Consider the following 17,670-nt stretch of genomic DNA (forward strand, 5'->3'; position numbering starts at 1 on the left):
AGAAGGCTCTGTGTGACCTAGGGTCAAGCATAAACCTCATGCCTCTCTTTGTAATGGAGAAGCTAGGGATCTTTGAGGTACAAGCTGCAAGAATCTCACTAGAGATGGCAGACAATTCAAGAAAACAAGCTTATGGACTTGTAGAGGATGTTCTGGTAAAGATTGAAGACCATTACATCCCTGCTGATTTCATAGTCCTAGAGACTGGGAAGTGCATGGATGAATCCATCATCCTTGGCAGACCCTTCCTAGCCACAGCAAAGGCTGTGATTAATGTTGACAGAGGAGAATTGATCATTCAAGTGGATGAAGAATCCCTTGTGTTTAAAGCTCAAGGATATCCCTTTGTAACCATGGAGAGGAAGCATGAAGAGCTTCTCTCAAAACAGAGTCAAACAAAGCCCCCACAGTCAAACTCTAAGTTTGGTGTTGGGAGGCCACAACCAAATTCTAAGTTCGGTGTTGAACCCCCACATTCAGATTCTAAGTTTGGTGTTGGGAGGTTCCAACATTACTCTGAACATCTGTGAGGCTCCATGAGAGCCCACTGTCAAGCTACTGACATTAAAAAGAAGCGCTTGTTGGGAGGCAACCCAATGTTATATTTATCTATTTTCCATTATTATTTTTTGTTTTCTATAGGTTGATGATCATGTGAAGTCACAAAAACAATTGAAAAAGCAAAAACAGAATGAAAAATAGAAAGTAAAACAGCACACCCTGGAGGAAAAGCTTGCTGGCGTTTAAACGCCAGCAAGGGCAGCAAATGGGCGTTTAACGCCCAATCTGGCACCATTCTGGGCGTTTAACGCCAGAAAGGGGCACCAGACTGGCGTTTAACGCTAGGGAGGGGCAAGAAGCTGGCGTTACCAGAAATGGGCAGCAGCCCGGCGTTTAACGCCAGGATTAGCAGAAAGGGCATTTTTGCACGCCACTTGGTGCAGGGATGAGTTATCCTTGACACCTCAGGATCTGTGGACCCCACAGGATCCCCATCTACCCCACCACTCTCTCTCTTCTTCACCCACTCACCAATCACCTCAATACCTCTTCCCCAAAAACCCCTCACCTATCAAATCCCACTATTCTCTTCACCACTCACATCCATCCTGCATAAAACCCCACCTACCTCACCATTCAAATTCAAACCACTTTCCCTTCCAAACCCACCCATAATGGCCGAACCATACCCACCCTCTCCACCCCTATATAAACCCATCTTTACCCCCTCATTTTCAAACAACCTAACCACTACTTCTCCCCCTTGGCCGAAACACAAAGCCCCCTCCATCTCCTCTATTTCCTCTTCTTCTACTCTCTTCTTTCTTCTTTTGCTCGAGGACGAGCAAACCTTCTAAGTTTGGTGTGGTAAAAGCGTTGCTTTTCATTTTTCCATAACCATTTATGGCATTTAAGGCCGGAAAAACCTCTAGAAAGAGGAAAGGGAAGGCAAAAGCTTCCACCTCCGAGTCATGGGAGATGGAGAGATTCATCTCAAGGGTGCATCAAGACCACTTCTATGAAGTTGTGGCCATGAAGAAAGTGATCCCCGAGGTCCCTTTCAAACTCAAAAAGGGTCAACTTTGATCAAAGGTTGGACCAAGTCCTCATGGATACAACTAAGAAAAGGATGGAGCAAACAAGAGATCCCACTCATGGACATGAGCATGAGGAAACTCCTCATCATGAAATCCTTGAGATACCTCAAGGGATGCACTTTCCTTCACGAAATTATTGGGAGCAAATCAACACCTCCCTAGGAGAATTGAGTTCCAACATGGGACAACTAAGGGTGGAGCACCAAGAACATTCCATCATCCTCCATGAAATTAGAGAAGACCAAAGAGTCATTGATGTGTGGAAAACGATCCAACACAAAACTCACCGGCAAGTGTACCGGGTCGCATCAAGTAATAATAACTCACATGAGTGAGGTCGATCCCACAGGGATTGAAGGATTGAGCAATTTTAGTTTAGTGGTTGATTTAGTCAAGCGAATCAAGTTTTGGTTGAGTGGGTTGTATTTAACAGAAGATAAATTGCTTGAAATGTAAAGGGAGAGGGGAAATTGCAGTAAATTAAAGAACAAGAAAGTAAAATAGACTGAATCTTAAAGAACAAGAAGTTAAATGACTGAAACTTAAAGTGCAAGAAATGTAAATTGCAGAAACTTAAAGTGCAAGAAATGTAAATCGCTTGAATGTAAAAGGGATTTGAGGACTGGGATTGCAGAATATAAATGCAAGCTTAAACAGAAAATTAAAGTAAAATGCAGCAAGGTTCAGAGAAGAACCCAAGTAAATTGTGGTCTCAGGACTCAAGAGCTTAGGTAGCAGAGCCTAAAACCCAATTTCCTTCCCAGATCCGAGTTATCAAAGCAATTGACAGAAAATTAAAGAAGAAGCAGTAGAAGAACAGAAATCAAATTTAATTATGCAGAAAAGGATCTAAAGAGATTTTAGATGGGAATTGAGACAGAATTTCCTCAATTTCACACACCCAAAACTCAGAAACAGAAGACTAGAATTGCCCGAGTAAGAATGAGGAAGGAGATCAGTCAATTCTCCCTTAATCCTCTGAGCTCTCGGTCAAGTCTCTCAAGAACAATTGCAAGAAATTCAAAGCTCAAAGAAAGTGCAAAATTCAAAAGCTAAGCCAAAGGTCAATCAAAAAGTCCCTAATTACATCAAACTAGCTCCTATTTATACACTTTCTATTCTTGGATTTTGGGATTTGGATGGGCTTTTGATTTGGTGAAGAAATGAATTAAAATGAGGTTTTAATTTGAATTTTCGGCCCATGAGAAGTTGCTCCCAGGAGGCTGCCCTGCCCTTGTGGAGGGCAGGGCAGGATTTGGTGCATGTTGGTGCGGCCTTGGTGCGGTCTGGTGCGACTTTGGTGCTCAAAACGCTGCCCTGCCCGCGCCAAGGGCAGGGCAGGAAAAGTTGGTGCGCTGAATGCTACCAGAATCGAGAATTGGTGCGCCAGAATCAAAAATTGGTGCGCCAGAATCAAGAATTGGTGCACCATAAATTTCCTTGGTGCATAGGATGCTGCCCTGCCCTCGCGGAGGGCAGGGCAGGAAAATTTGGTGCTGCCAGGATCGAACTTGGTGCGTGCTGGTGCTGCCAGGAATGAGCCTTGGTGCGCCAGATTTGAGTTTTGGTGCACCAGCTCCATGCATCAACAAAATGCTGCCCTGCCCTCGCGGAGGGCAGGGCACTGTTTCCACTTTGATGTCCCGTGTTCGAAACACGGCTGGGACACACTCTCAATTAATTTCCTTGGTTTCTTGGCACGGCACTCAACCTTAGTTCCTTGCTTCTTCCTTGGTCCGTGTTCGATTCTTGTGGCATGCATGGGTGACATTTTTCCTTTGATTTTCTTCCTTGGTGAGCCCGATACTGCCCTTGTGGAGGGCAGGGCAAGGTTCTCTTCTTCTTGGTTCCAAGGCACACTTTTGTGCTCTGCCCTTGTAGTGGGCAGGGCAGAGTTGCCTTCCTTGTTTGGTTCCCTTATGTTGCCCTCCTAGAGGGCAGTGTGCCCTTGTGGAGGGCAATGTTTGCCTCCCCCTTGCATGCGGCACACTTCCTCTTGCTTTGACCACACTTTCCTTTCCTTGGGCTACACTTCTTAGGCCACGCTTTTCCTTTTCTTTTCTTTTCTTCACCTATAATAAACCAAAACAACCACTCCAAGTATCACTAAATTCAAGAGGCTTATAAATCAATTAAAATTAGCTTAAACCTCATGATTTAACATTAATTTCATGGTGGTTGCTTGATTTAGAGACGTTATGCATTTTCACTCCAAATCATTTACTTAGGATGCAAGAAAGTGCATAAATGCTAACAAAACAAGTGAAATTAGCTTGAAAAATGGGTATATGATGACTTGTCATCAGTCATGAGAGAGGAGCAACAAAGGCAAGGAAGAGACATTGAGGAGCTCAAGCACTCCATAAGATCTTCAAGAGGAAGAACAAGCCGCCATCACTAAGGTGGACCCGTTCTTTAATCTCCTTGTTCTTTATTTCTCTGTTTTTCAAAAATTATGCTTTATGTTTTATTTATGTTTGTGTCTTATTACATGATCATTAGTGTCTTAGTGTCTATGCCTTAAAGTTATGAATGTCCTATGAATCCATCACCTTTCTTAAGTGAAAAATGTTTTTTACAAAAGAACAAGAAGTACATGATTTCTAATTCATCCTTAAAACTAGCTTAATTATTTTGATGTGGTGACAATACTTTTTGTTTTCTGAATGTATGCTTGAACAGTGCATATGTCTTTTGAATTTGTTGTTCAAGAATGTTAAAATTGTTGGCTCTTGAAAGAATGATGGAAAAGGAGAAATGTTATTGAGGATCTGAAAAATCATCAAATTGATTATTGAAGGAAGAAAAAGCAGTGAATATTCAAAAAAAAAAACAAGCAGAAAAAGCCAATAGCCCTTTGAACCAAAAGGCAAGGGTAAAAATAAGGATCCAAGGCTTTGAGCATCAGTGGATAGGAGGGCCGCCCACAGGAATAAAATCCTGGCCTAAGCGGCTAAACCAAGTTGTCCCTAACCATGTGCTTGTGGCGTGAAGGTGTCAAGTGAAAACTTGAGACTGAGCGGTTAAAGTTGTGATCCAAGGCAAAAAGAGTGTGCTTAAGAACCCTGGACACCTCTAATTGGGGACTCTAGCAAAGCTGAGTCGCAATCTGAAAAGGTTCACCCAGTTATGTTTCTGTGGCATGGATGTATCCGGTGGTAATACTGGAAAACAGAGTGCTTTGGGCCACGGCCAAGACTCATAAAGTAGCTGTGTTCAAGAATCATCATACTTAACTAGGAGAATCAATAACATTATCCGGACTCTGAGTTCCTATAGAAGCCAATCATTCTGAACTTCAGAGGATAAAGTGAGATGCCGAAACTGTTCAGAGGCAAAAAGCTACTAGTCCCGCTCATCTAATTGGAGCTAAGTTTCATTGATATTTTGGAGTCTATAGTCTATTCTCTTCTTTTTATCCTATTTGATTTTCAGTTGCTTCGGGACAAGTAACAATTTAAGTTTGGTGTTGTGATGAGCGGATAATTTATACGCTTTTTGGCATTGTTTTTAGTTTGTTTTTAGTATGTTTTAGTTAGTTTTTATTATATTTTTATTAGTTTTAATTTAAAATTCACTTTTCTAGACTTTACTATGAGTTTGTGTGTTTTTCTGTGATTTCAGGTATTTTCTGGCTGAAATTGAGGGACCTAAGCAAAAATCTGATTCAGAGGCTAAAAAAGGACTGCAGATGCTGTTGGATTCTGACCTCCCTTCACTTGAAGTAGATTTTCTGGAGCTACAGAAGCCCAATCGGTGCGCTCTCAGATGCGTTGGAAAGTAGGCGTCATGGGCTTTCCCGCAATATATAATAGTCCATACTTTGCCCGAGATTTGATGGCCCAAACTGGCGTTCCAAATCAGCTCAAGACTGCTCGGCGTTTAACGCCGGAATTGGCACAGAAGTAGGAGTTAAACGCCCAAACTGGCACAAAAGCTGGCGTTTAACTCTAAGAAAAGTCTCTACACAAAGAAGCTTCAATGCTCAGCCCAAGCACACACCAAGTGGGCCCAGAAGTGGATTTTTACGTCATTTACTCTTTTTTGTAAATCCTAAGCTACTAGTTCTCTATAAATAGGACCTTTGGCTATTGTATTTTCATCTTTGGATCAATTTAGATCTTAGGATCATCTTTGGACGTCTAGTTCATCTTGGTAGCTATCTTTGAGTAGTCTTATGCTATCAAAGAAACAGGTTTAGCAATAGCAAGCCTTTTCCATCATCTTCTCAGCAACAGACAGAGAATTCTGAGCAGAGCACCTCTAACTTAGCAAACATAGTCTCTGATCTGTCTAAAGCCACTTTAAGTTTCATGAGTGAAACAAGGTCCTCCATCAGAAATTTGGAGGCACAAGTGGGCCAGCTGAGTAAGAAAGTCACTGAAACTCCTCCTAGTACTCTCCCAAGCAATACTGAAGAGAATCCAAAAAGAGAGTGCAAGGCCTTTGACATAATCAACATGGCCGAACTTAGAGAGGAAGGAGAGGACGTGAATCCCAATGAGGAAGGCCTCATGGGACGTCTCTCAAGAAAGAAGGAGTTCCTTATTGAGGACTTAAAGGAATCTGAGGCTCATATAGAGACCATAGAGATCCCATTAAACCTCCTTCTGCCATTCATGAGCTCTGAAAACTATTCTTCCTCTAAAGAGGATGAAGATGTAACTGGAGAGCAAGTTGTTCAATATCTAAGAGCTATCATGAAGTTGAATACCAAGTTGTTTGGTAATGAGACTTGGGAAGGTGAACCTCCCTTGCTCATTAGTGAACTAGATACATGGGTTTAGCAAACTTTACCTCAAAAGAAACAAGATCCTGGTAAATTCTTAATACCCTGTACCATAGGCACCATGACCTTTGAAAAGGCTCTGCGTGACTTAGGGTCAGGCATAAATCTTATGCCACTCTCTGTAATGGAGAAGCTGGGGATCATTGAGGTACAGCCTGCCATATTCTCATTGCAAATGGCAGACAAGTCAGTAAGACAAGCTTATGGATTGGTAGAGGACGTGCTGGTAAAGGTTGAAGGCCTTTACATCCCTGCTGATTTCATAATCTTAGACACTAGGAATGAGGAGGATGAATGCATCATCCTTGGAAGACCTTTCCAAGCCACAGTAGGAGTTGTGATAGATGTTAACAGAGGAGAATTAGTCCTTCAATTGAATGGGGACTACCTTGTGTTTAAGACCTAAGGGTGTTCTCCTTTAACAATGGAGCGGAAGCATGAAAAGCTTCTCTCAGTACAGAGTCAAACAGAGCCCCTACAATCAAACTCTAAGTTTGGTGTTGGGAGGCCACAGCTAAACTCTAAGATTGGTGTTGAATCCCCACAATCCTACTCTAAGTTTGGTGTTGGGAGTCTACAACATTGACCTGATCACCTTTGAGGCTCCATGAGAGCCCACTGTCAAGCTAGTGACATTAAAGGAGTGCTTATTGGGAGGCAACCCAATTTTTATTTATCTTATTTTATTTTTTTTTTTATTGTTCTTTTATATTTTATTAGTTTCATAATCATGTGGAGTCACAAAATAAATATTAAAATTAAAAATAGGATCAAAAACAGCAGAAGAAAAAGCACACCCTGGAGGAAGGGCTAACTGGAGTTTAAACGCCAGTAAAGAGCATCTGGCTGGCATTCAACTCCAGAATAGAGCATGGATCTGGCGTTGAACGCCAGAAACAAGCAACATCCTGGCGTTTAAACGGCAAGAAAATACCCTGAGGAGAGCTGGCGCTGAACGCCAGAAACAAGCATGGAACTGGCGTTCAACGCCAGAAACATGCTGCAACTGGGCGTTGAACGCCCAAAATAAGCATGAAACTAGGGTTCAACGCCAGAAACAAGCATCAATCTAGCATTGAACGCCAGGATTGCTTGAAAAGGGCATTTTACATGCCTCATTGGTGCAGGGATGTAAATCCTTGACACCTCAGGATCTGTGGACCCCACAGGATCATCTCAGGATCTGTGGACCACACAGGATCCCCACCTACCTCAGCTCACCTTTTCTTTTCTTCACACAATCCAATAGCACTCTTCCCTAAAACCCTTCACCAATCACCTCAATCTCTCTTTCCCATCACCTCTTCACCACTCACATACTTCCACTCTTCCCCAGAAACCCCACCTACCTTCAAAATTCAAAATCTCTTTCCCACCCAAACCCACCCTAAATAGCCGAACCTACTCCCTCTCCCTCCACTATATAAACCCCTCCATTCTTCTTCATTTTCACACAACACAACCCTCTCTCCCTCTCCTCCATATTCTCTTCTTCTTTGTCTATTCTTTCTTCTCTTTCTCGAGGGCGAGCAATATTCTAAGTTTGGTGTGGTAAAAGTATAAGCTTTTTTTTTTGTTTTTCCATAACCACCTATGGCACCTAAGGTTGGAGAAACCTCTAGAATAGGGAAAAGGAAGACAAAAGCTTCCACCTCCGAGTCATGGGAGATGGAGAGATTCATCTCTAAAGCCCATCAAGACCACTTCTATGATGTTGTGGCCAAGAACAAGGTGATCCCTGAGGTCCCTTTCAAACTCAAGGAAAATGAGTATCTGGAGATCCGACATGAGATCCAAAGAAGAAGTCCGACATGAGATCCAAAGAAGAAGTTGGGAAGTTCTGACCAACCCCATTCAACAAGTCGGAATCTTAATGGTTCAAGAGTTCTATGCCAATGTATGGATCACTAGGAACCATAATCAAAGTGTGAACCCAAATCCAAAGAATTATCTTACAATGGTTCGAGGGAAATACTTAGATTTCAGTCCGGAAAATGAAAGGTTGGTGTTTAACTTGCCCATGATGCAAGGAGATGCACGCCCCTACATAAGAAGGGTCAACTTTGATCAAAGGTTGGACCATGTCCTTATGGACATATGTGCTGAAGGAGCTCAATGGAAAAGAGACTCCAAAGGCAAGCCGGTTCAATTAGGAAGACTGGACCTCAAGCTTGTGGCTAGAGGATGGTTAGAGTTCATCCAACGCTCCATCATCCCCACTAGCAACCAATCCGAAGTTACTGTAGATCGGGCCATCGATCCATAGCATCATGATTGGAGAGGAAGTAGAAGTTCATAAAGTCATCTCCCTTGAATTCTACAAAATAGCTGAAAAGCCCTCTACCTTGGCAAGGCTAGCTTCTCCTCATCTTATTTGCCATCTATGCTACTCAGCTGGAGTTATCATAGAAGGAGACGTCCTCATTGAAGAGGACAAGCCCATCACTAAGAAGAGGATGGAGCAAACAAGAGAGCCCACTCATGGATCCCAAGAGACGCATGAGGAAGCTCATCACCAAGGAATCTCGAAGATGCCTCAAGGGATGCAATTTTCTCCCAACAACTATTGGGAACAACTCAACACTTCTCTAGAAGACTTGAGTTACAATATGGATCAATTAAGGGTGGAACATCAAGAACACTCCATCATTCTTCATGAAATTAGAGAAGATCAAAGAGCAATGAGGGAGGAGCAACAAAGGCAAGGAAGAGACATAGAAGAGCTCAAGGACATCATTGGTTCTTCAAGAAGAAAGCACCACCATCACTAAGGTAGACTCATTCCTTGTTCTTATTTCCCTTGTTTTTTGATTTTTAAGCTTTATGTTATCTATGTTTGTGTCTTTATTACATGATCATTAGTATGTAGTAACTATGTCTTAAAGCTATGAATAATTTCATGAATCCTCCACCTTTCTTAAATGAAAAATGTGTTTAATACAAAAAGAACAAGAGGTACTAGAGTTTCGAATTTATCCTTGAATTTAGTTTAATTATATTGATGTGGTGACAATACTTTTTGTTTTTTGAATGAATGCTTGAACAGTGCATATTTTTTATCTTGTTGTTTATGAATGTTAAAATTGTTGGCTCTTGAAAGAATGATGAACAAAGAGAAGTGCTATTGATAATATGAAAAATCATGAAATTGATTCTTGAAGCAAGAAAAAGCAGTGAATAGCAAAAGCTTGCGAAAAAAAAAGTAACGAAAAAAATAGAAAGAAAAAGAAAAAGCAAGCAGGAAAAGCCAATAGCCCTTAAAACCAAAAGGCAAGGGTAAAAAGGATCCAAGGCTTTGAGCATCAATGGATAGGAGGGCCCAAGGAAATAAAATCCAGCTCTAAGCGGCTAAATCAAGCTGTCCCTAACCATGTGCTTGTGGCATGCTGGTCCAAGTGAAAAGCTTGAGACTGAGTGGTTAAAGTCGTGATCCAAAGCAAAAGAGTGTGCCTAAGAGCTCTGGACACCTCTAATTGGGGACTTTAGCAAAGCTGAGTCACAATCTGAAAAGGTTCACCTAGTTATGTGTCTGTGGCATTTATGTATCCGGTGGTAATACTGGAAAACAAAATGCTTAGGGCCACGGCCAAGACTCATAAAAGTAGCTGTGTTCAAGAATCAACATACTTAACTAGGAGAATCAATAACACTATCCGAAATTCTAAGTTCCTAGAGAAGCCAATCATTCTAAACTTCAAAGGATAAAGTGAGATGCCAAAACTGTTCAGAAGCAAAAAGCTACAAGTCCTGCTCATCTAATTAGAATTAATATTCATTGATATTCTGAGCTTTATAGTATATTCTCTTCTTTTTAACCTAATTGATTTTCAGTTTCTTGGGGACAAGTAACAATTTAAGTTTGGTGTTGTGATGAGCGGATAATTTATACGCTTTTTGACATTGTTTTTAAGTTGTTTTTAGTAGGATCTAGCTACTGTTAGGGATGTTTTCATTAGTTTTTATGCTAAATTCATATTTCTGGACTTTACTATGTGTTTGTGTGTTTTTCTGTGATTTCAGGTAATTTTTGGCTGAAATTGAGGGACCTGAGCAAAACTCTGATAAAAGGCTGACAAAAGACTGCTGATGCTGTTGGATTCTGACCTCCCTGCACTCGAAATGGATTTTTTGGAGCTAAAAAACTCCAAATGGCGCGCTCTTAGCAGTGTTGGAAAGTAGACATTCAGAGCTTTCCATCAATATATAATAGTCCATACTTTATTTGAGATTTGACGATGCAAATTGTTGCTCAACGCCAGTTCCACGCTGCATTCTGGAGTCAAACGCCAGAAACACGTCAAGAACCAGAGTTGAACGCCAAAAACACGTTACAACTTGGTGTTCAACTCCAAGAGAAGCCTCTACACTTGTAAAGTTAAAGATCAGCCCGAGCACACACCAAGTGGGCCCCGGAAGTGGATTTCTGCATCAATTACTTACTTCTGTAAACCCTAGTAGCTAGTTTAGTATAAATAGAACTTTTAACTATTGTACTAGGGGTCTAGTCTTTTGACCATTTGGTCTTTTGATCACATTTGGGCACTGGCCATTTGGCCATGCCTGGACCTCCATCACTTATGTATTTTCAACGGTGGAGTAATGCCTGAAGTTGAAGATGCTTTCAGCTAATGTGGAAGCGATCATGAGGCTGTGGAGGATCTGCATGCCTTTTAATTTAATGTGTTCACATACTACTTTAAATTGTTGTTTGATTTGTGATACTTAGTGTCTTTTGAATTCTAATATGGATATAATTGTGATATGTATGTATTTAATGAAACTTCTTTTTAATTACAACAAAAGAAAATATTCGTTTATTTAATCAATTTCAAATGAACTAGTTCAATAATTAATTAATTATTACTCTGTTGATAAAAACAAGAAAAAATGATAATCGGCCAAAAATATATAGATGTTGGTTAATAAAATGGTTTACATTTACATTTTTAAATGTATTGAAGCTAAAGTTAAATTTAATTGTTATTGAAAAATATATATCTTGTCTTCATTTAAAAATTTATAACATTTGAAATTGAAATATAAATATGAAAGCCGTTGCTGGTTGGCTAACTCCAAATACAGAATCTATTCTGCATAAGAACTCCAGTATTCATGAAAGCGCAATAATTCTTAGATGACAACACAGTCAAAACACAAAATATATCGTAGTTACAACAAGTTCACTATCTTTTATTTCAAATTATCCTCAACGTGTACGTAATAACATGAAAAATTAAAATACAATTATATTTAAAGAATTATTTGTATTATTTTTTTGTTAATTTATTAAAAAAAATTAAACTTTAAACTTATTGGTGTACTCTTTTCATGCTCACTTAAAAGATCTTATATAATATTTATTGAATTATGGCGTCAAATTTTTTTCATAGTATTTGAACCTAAAGAAAAAGAAAATCTTATTTTAATAAAATACTCATAATATATCTTTAAAACAAAATAATAAATTTTAAATATTCTCTTATAATAATATATAAATCTAATTAATATACATATATATACAATTTTAGTTAGCTTGCTTAGCGAGGTGAACGTCGTATCATTATCATTTGTATTTACATTTAATATTATAATTTTGTTTTAGACAGAACAAAATTTATTTAAATTGTCATATTATATACGTAATATATATTTAATATTAATTTTTTTAAGATTTTAATATATCTTTTTTCCATAATTTAGTACATAGATTTTTAACTTTTTTTCATGTATTATTTATTTTAGTTTTAAAGACCAGTAATTTCTTTTGTTGTACAGATATGTTGCTTTTAATATTTATATACTATTTTATTTTTGTTTTGGACTTCAAGCTAATATCTGAAACTTATAAAAGAATCTAAAACATAAAAGAAATGGTAAACCTAATTAACATGTTAGGTTTTTAAATCCAGACCATTCAAATAAAATATAATAAATAAAGAGTTCAGATTTAACGAATTAACAAAATGTGCAACACTCCATACTTAACAAGGAGTGTTTAAGGATGAGCTTTCATTGTTGCTGGTTTTATTTACTTTTAATTACAATAGTATTGGATTAATCTTATCGATTATAATAATCTTGGAATCTTTAGTATTGGTTTATTTTAGTTTCATTACTTTGTTCGGTGCTCAATGGGTTGAAACATCAGAAGTCATCTTCCTCATAACTTTCTCTTTCTTTACCGAGACCTCAGCCCTATCTTTCTCTTTTCTCCTTTTGCTACCTGTTGCCACTCTCGCGTTCCTGCCTTGATCTTCTCTGTGGTTGTTGTGACCCCGATTCGTTTGTCACCATCGTCAACCCAGTTTTCTTTATCCCCATGCAGTTCATGTTTCTGGATTGTTTCTTGGATTATCCGAGTTTTCTCTCTGTCAGAAAATTGTGCATCAAGGTTATCCACTTTGATCGACATTTTCGATCTCAAACGTCCCCTCAGAACAGTATTCCTATCATCATCATGTTTTCTATGATTTGTTTGCTTTTGTTTCAAATAGAATTCTAATTTACTAATTTTTATACTGTAATCTGTTGGTAAATGAAAATGTGTAAGAGATCAATTGAGAATGCAGCTGGTTTTGGATTTGAAATTGCAACCGAGTTCGACTGAAAATCGAGATGGGGTTGGAAAATTTGCAAGAAAGTTAAGTTAAATAATTTTTCTTCTGAGCTATTTGTGTAGAAATTATGTTCAATTATGATCGGTTTTTTCATTTTTCTCACCAGCTGTTTTGGGTCATTTGGTTTCTTTGTGATTGTGTTCAGGTAGTGAAGGAGACAAGGGTTTCAAGTGGAAGCATGCAAGGGACTATACCATTTACACAGGGGCTCTTGGGATAGTATACTTGTTTTCTTTGTAGGTTTTTTTCCGTGTTTGGTCTCAGGACAATAGTGTCCTTAAAATCTATGCTGATAAGAATCAAACTAGGATGTCAACACTTCTTGAATTGAAATATCTCCAAAGTCTATTGTTATTGGGAGCTCTACTATATTTAAAAGAGAACAATTTGAAAACGGGATACCGTTTTTTATGTTCATTTCTGTTTTAGGTTAAAAACAAAATTATCGACGACAAAACAAGTGATTTGTTGATTTTGAATTGTGTGGGTTGGTTTCAAATTTATCTTTTTTTTGGGTGTAGTTTTTACTTTCTTTTTCAGCTCTCTTGGAGTTCCAGCTGAGCTCTTGGGCATGATTGTTAAAAGTTTGTAGCTTTTATTTTATTTTATTTTTTGGGTGAATTTTGATCATGTGTTCTATCTCGCCACTCATATTGATGGGAAACAGTATAATTATATAGTCAAAGATCGCATGAATCAGTAGGTATGGTTTGTTTATAGATAGATAGATAGATGTATATAGATTCATAGATAGGTTGATATGACATAGCTATATATAGAGGTATGAGTATATTTAATTTAATTAGGTATGGACACATTGAATGTCATATGTCAATCAATCAATCAATCTATGGAAGGACTTCAATAGAAACGTATTCTACAAGCTTTGCATTACAGAGTTGCTCATTTCTCTGCTATAAGTAGTGATGAGGTAATGGAGTATTGTACTGATCTCTCAAAAGCTATCACTTGTTCCTTACTTGCGTTTCTTCTTTTGCATTCCTTTCCATTGAGATAATACTCAGATCCGACACAGTTTTCTCTTGCCAACATTTTGCTTTCTGTTTTTTTTTCATCTATATTCTTTCATCTCTACTATTTATAAGATGAGTCTTGCTATTGATGCTCTTGTGAAAATCTCTCCATGGAAGGAAGCTTGGAGTATTGAGGCTAAGATCTTGACCATTTGGGAAGATGCTATGATTGTTAATGAAAATATGCAGAAACTCTTACACATGGTCTTGATGGATAAGCAGGTGAATATATGTGTATGTGTCTGTGTGTTTGTCTGTTTGTGTATGTTCTATCAAAAACTCACTTTTTAGTTAACTAAGTTCTATTTTTTAAAATTGTATATGTGATAATTTTTAGCATGTAATGTCTCATGGTATAATATTTATAAAGGCTGAGATTTTTTTCTTTTTTTTTTTCAGCACCACAAGATCCAAGCAACTGTTGAGGATGATTTGATCCCAACTTTTATTGATCAGTTAAAAGAAGGAGATGTATTCATTATTTCCGACTTCAAAGTGATACCTAATCGTGGATTGGTGAGGGTTACAAGACATCGGTTTCTTGCATTCTTTTCAAGTGTAGTACCTCTGTTGTTGCAGCTGCAAGTATAGTCATACCTAACCCTGGTTTAAGTCTAACTTCTAGGGACCAGATTCTTCAGAAGTGCATTGATTATGAGTACTTAATAGGTAAGTTTCACTTTTTCAAATATGAACCATTATAAAGGTATTTTAAATTGAAGTTAATAAAAATTCAACCAAATGTCTCATGGTATTCTATCTGAGGGTTTAATCTTGTCTTCTATAATTTTACTAAACAGATTTCGTCGGGGTCCTTTACGGATTGAAAAAGAGAAGGGATGTTGAGTGTAATGGAAAGATATTGAAAGTTCTGACCCTTGAAGTTTTTGCTTATGGGTATCGATTATGTTTCTGTTTCTGATCTTTTTTTTAAATTACCTTGTGTCTGTTTTTCTTTCTTTTTACTACTCTTGAATTATTCTATTGTTGTCCATCTTTTCTTATAATCATTACCCAGGAAGAAAATCTCCTGCAATTTTTGTTGGTTATTGTCCTGCTCTTATAGACATGAATACTTTGAAAAGGTACTAGAGACCACCTGTTGTAATTCTGCAATCTTTCAAGATCAAAGTCAATGGAGGTGAAGAGTTGTCCATGTTGCACATGTCTCTGTTTGATTTGTTTAAATATTTTTTTTGTACGAATGAATAGTTTCTTTATGAATTAATTTCTTCTTATTGTCTTCTCTGATTTGTAGATAAAGTCAGTCTCCAAAATGTGATCAATATTTCCCGAGTTTTGATCAACCCTGATATGCAGGAAACTGTGAATTTTCTAAATCAGTTAGTTTTTTTCAATTCTCCTTAACTTTTGCCTCTCAAAACTCAAAATTTGCACCTCCCTCTCTATCACTCACTCTCTCTATATCTCTATCTGTTTCTCTCTCTCTCTTTGTGTTCCTCTATAATTGTCTTCCTGAAATTCTTTTATCCTAATATTAATTTTTTTAAAATATATACGGTATTTGATGAGCGAATAATTCATAAGCTTTTTGGCATTGTTTTTAGGTAGTTTTTAGTAGGATCTAGCTACTTTTAGGGATTTTTTCATTAGTTTTTATGCTAAATTCACATTTCTGCACTTTACTATGAGTTTGTGTATTTTTCTGTGATTTCAGGTAATTTCTGGCTGAAATTGAGGGACCTTAGCAAAACTTTGATAAAAGGCTGACAAAGGACTGCTGATGCTATTGGATTCTGACCTTCCTGTACTCGAAATGGATTTTCTGGAGCTACAGAGCTTTCCAGTAATATATAATAGTCCATACCTTATTCGTGATTAGACGATGTAAACTGGCGCTCAACGCCAGTTCCATGCTGTATTCTGGAGTCAAACGCCAGAAACACGTCACGAACCAGAGTTGAACGCCAAAAACACGTTACAACTTGGCGTTCAACTCCAAGATAAGCCTCAGCTCGTGTAAAGATCAGTCTCAGCCCAAGCACACACCAAGTGGGCCTCGGAAGTGGATTTATGCATCAATTACTTACTTTTGTAAACCCTAGTAACTAGTTTAGTATAAATAGAACTTTTTACTATTGTATTTTCATCTTTGGTCTCAGTTTTATTTTATTATTTATCTGAGGAGACTATTGATCATGTTTTGGGGGCTGGCCATTCGGCCATGCCTGAACCTTCATCACTTATGTATTTTCAACGGTGGAGTTTCTACATACCATAGATTACTACTATTTTCTATTCAATTCGACTTATTCTTATTCTAAGATATTCGATGCACTTCAACATGGTGAATGTGATGATCTGTGACACTCATCATTATTCTCACCTATGAACGCGTGACTGACAACCACTTCCGTTCTACCTTAGACCGGGCGCATATCTCTTGGATTCCTGAAGCAGAATCTTCGTGGTATAAGCTAGAATTGATGGCGGCATTCATGGGAATCCGAAAAGTTTAACCTTGTCTGTGGTATTTCGAGTAGGATTCCGGGATTGAATGACTGTGACAAGCTTCAAACTCGCGATTGTTGGGCATAGTGACAGACGCAAAAGGATCAATGGATCTTATTCCGAAATGATCAAGAACCGACAGATGATTAGCCGTGCTGTGACAGAGCATTTGGACCATTTTCACTGAGAGGATGGGATGTATCCATTGACAACGGTGATGCCCTACATACAGCTTGCCATTGAAAGGAGTAAGAAGGATTGGAGGAACGCAGTAGGAAAGCAGAGATTCAGAAAGGACACAGCATCTCCTTGCACTTATCTGAAATTTCTACCATTGAATTACATGAGTAACTCTATCTTTATTTCATGTTTATTATTTATTACTATTCGAAAATCCATAACCATCTATTATCTGCCTGACTTAGATTTACAAGGTGACCATAGCTTGCTTCATACCAACAATCTCTGTGGGATCGACCCTTACTCACGTAAGGTATTACTTGGACGACCCAGTGCACTTGCTGGTTAGTTGTGCGGAGTTGTGACTAAGTGTGATTCACATTTGAGAGCGCTACCATGTTTTTGGCACCATTGTTGATGATCATAATTTCGTGCACCAAGTTTTTGGCGCCGTTGCCGGGGATTGTTCGAGTATGGACAACTGACGGTTCATCTTGTTGCTCAGATTAGGTAATTTTCTTTTTTTATTTTTGTTTTCAAAAAAGTTTTCAAAAATATTTTTTTAAAAAATTTATCCCTTTTTTCAAAAAAAATATATTTCTCATCTGTTTTCGAAAATTATTCTAAATTTTTAAGAATGAATTCTAGTGTTTCATGAAGCATGTTAGGCTTCAAAACCATCAGCATAGAGGCAAGTTAATTGGAATATCAGTTGTTACATGCCTGATTTATATCTTCTAAAGCTGGCTGGCTATTAACCCATGCCCAACCCTTGGATTGGAGCTTTAGGCTAACATTGAAAGATTCTTGGAATTCTTATTAAAAATTTTGAATTTCTTATTTTATTTTTTCCTATATGTTTTTCGAAAAATTAAGAGAAAATACAAAAAAATCATAAAATCATAAAAAAAAACCAAAAATATTTTGTGCTTTTTATTTGAGTCTTGAGTCAAATTTTAAGTTTGGTGTCAATTGCATGC

Source organism: Arachis duranensis, chromosome 4 (assembly GCF_000817695.3).
Source record: "Arachis duranensis cultivar V14167 chromosome 4, aradu.V14167.gnm2.J7QH, whole genome shotgun sequence".
NCBI lineage: Eukaryota > Viridiplantae > Streptophyta > Magnoliopsida > Fabales > Fabaceae > Arachis > Arachis duranensis.